Below are 3,111 nucleotides of genomic sequence, written 5' to 3'. Positions count from 1 at the left end.
TATATATATAATGTATATCAAGTTATTTAATAAAATCAAATAATTTATTATATTTTGCACTAATGAATTCTAAATGGGATAAATGGCTAACATCATACTACTTAAATAATTTCAGATTCTGATCTCCCTATTTAAGACCTCATGGACTTAACTATCAAGGCTTGATCATTATCGTAGCAACGTGAATGAAGTGTTTGTTTGGTATTTGTAGTGGTGGTGAGTAGTCTTATCCCCTAGACGCCTTTCTCAAATTATGTTATATTATATATTATGTATATGCATGTTTTGGCCTCCAGTATGATTATATGACTTTATCTAGAGATGATTATAATCGAGCATATTTTATCATGCATTTGATTAAGTTGATCTGGGATATAAGTACATTGGTGATATATAGAGATGATGAGAGATGATTATAATGTTATAATGTTATGTCCAGTTGATCTATAGCATGAGTATGCTTGTGATAGATTAACATGAGTATGGATATGTTGACTACATGGTTGAAGACTACATTGCATCATTTTTTTCTTGATTCTTATTCCACCTAAATTTTTGTTATGCATTGACTTGTTATCGTACTAGATAAGAGCATATGATCTATCATTTAGAAGAAAAGCATGAAATATAATTGATAGGATAGTTGATAGAAAGCATGAGGATATTTGAGTGGGCGCGAGGGTTAGGACGCGCTTGGTGGATGATTGATTGTTCGGCATAGTCGCGATCCTATTGGCCTTTCGTTTGAGGTCGTTAGTCTGTGTGTGCAGCAGACATTCGAACACATGCCGTTCGTCAGGGCATATGTGGTGAGTTATCCTCACGAGATTTCTATCAGCTAGAAAGGTGCCCGATCTGGATGGATGTTGATACCCTTAGCGGATGACAGGGTATGATTATATTTAAGATACTCATTGTAGATGGCAAAGTATGCTCTAAGCCTTGGACATAATGTTGACACCGGGTATCGGGTGTTGACTATGCACAGTAGTCTAGTATGATGATGACATATACAGATGATATTGATGACTGAGATGTTGAGAACTGTATATGATTTTATTCTCATCTAAATATTTGATTATTAAACGGTCAATTTACATCATATATGATTGCATTTGATATCATAGCATGGTCAAAGACGACATGCATGATGCGTCATATTTGAGAAAGAGTTATGATGATATTATGACATGGAGATTTGTTTACTTATTGTCGAGGATTATATGCTTTTATTAGTTATGACATATTATCTACATTTCAATTATATATTATTAAGGTTACATTCATACTCTTATTCATAACATAATGCTCTTTCTAATTCATATTATTCAGTACATGATTTACCTTTTGTTTGGCTTCACTGATTCGAGGTAAGGTCTATTCACTGAGCCTTTAGCTCATGACTCTCTTTGTTTTCTCCTTTCCAAAAATCTAGGTGAATGAGTAGAGTAGGATACTCCCTTAGAGATCTTGCTAGTGGGTGAAGAGTAGTGTGTGATTAGTGTTATGCGCTAGATAAGTTATCTTATTTAATGTATTAGTGGACATCCTCCAAAGTGTGTCTTTATCCTTATCTTATATTCTAGCATATGACTTTGTACTTGTATAATTATGTATATACCATCATTGTGTATATATTTTGGTGAAAAGCTCTTGATGATGTGTTGTGGCTTGCGCGGGGCCCAAGTAGGGTTATCTATGTACTGTTGACAGTTAGACTTGTGTTATTCTTAGTTTAGATGTTATGGATAAATTTATGATATTGATACATGTTTATTTGATTGTTAGTAACTAGCCAAATAGTCAAGTGCCATGCATGTGCCATGTGGGCTCGTGCCATGCACGTGTTTAGGGTTGTGGGTGTTACGATACATCATGAACTCAACTACTTTGAAGTACCTACAATTTAGATTGTACATGATCTACTAGTTATACGTGAGAGTTGGTAGGTGCAACACCACCTGCCCTTCCCCTCCCTCAAGCGATGCACGTGTATGCTTATGTGCCCATGCAGCACGCACGCGACACAAGACGAGTAGGGCCAATCGCACATAGTGATATACACCTACACTCATATAATCCATCTCAGAGATAAATCGTACTATTATTCAAATGAACATGTTAATATATCAATTTCTGAATCCATAATAGTTATGCTAAACTACTACACATACTCAAGTAGGCCTCAAATAAGATACAACAAACCATTAAAATACAACTGATATGACTAATACATAAGTAAAATGTAATCCAACCTATATTATATCATCGTCTAATACAATGGAGTATAAATATATTCGATAATGATAAAATTCATTCTCCATATATACTAATTTATATATTATCCCACATCTATAGCTCACCTCATCTTTACTCTAAACTATCTTCGCAAGAAATTTTAAATCACTATAGCATAACTATAGAAATTTTAAATCACTATACCAAATATCTGAGGGGTTAGAAAAGAAAATTAAAGGGAGTCATGAGCTAAAGGCCCAATAACTGAAGTCAAATAGAGAGTAAATGATGTATTGAATAATATGAATTAGAAATGAGCATCATGTAATGAATGAGTATACAAATATTTCATCAATACTATATAAATATATGATAGATATTATATTATGACTAATTAAGTCTATATTTCTTGTCAATTTATACATAACTCTCTAATCATACCATAATCATAACTATCTCAAATATAACCTATATGATGTATGCCAATAATGATTATGCTATGATATCAAATGCAACAACAATGATCCATGATGACCACTGGATAATTATGTATATCAGATGATAATAAAATCATATGCATTTCTCAATACTTAATCATCATATTATCTCAGTATAATATCATCATACTAGATCGTTGTGCATAGTCAACATCCGGTACCTGATCTCATAATCTAACCCAAAGGTTCAAAGCATATCCTACCAACTGTTAATAGTATTTCAATCATGTAATCATACCATGTATGGATCAACTCCAACCACAAATAATTATTGTAGAGAAAATTATTTGATGGTTTGGAGTTTTGGTGGCTTAGCTCAATAGCTTGGCAATACAGTTGGCTTGGAAGAGTAGCTCGACAGGACAACATCTTGGAA

This window comes from Typha latifolia, chromosome 4, assembly GCF_019914945.1.
Source record: "Typha latifolia isolate L0001 chromosome 4, TyphaL0001v2, whole genome shotgun sequence".
Classification (NCBI taxonomy): Eukaryota; Viridiplantae; Streptophyta; class Magnoliopsida; order Poales; family Typhaceae; genus Typha; species Typha latifolia.
The sequence above is the reverse complement of the archived record's forward strand: the minus strand, read 5'-3'. Positions refer to the sequence as shown.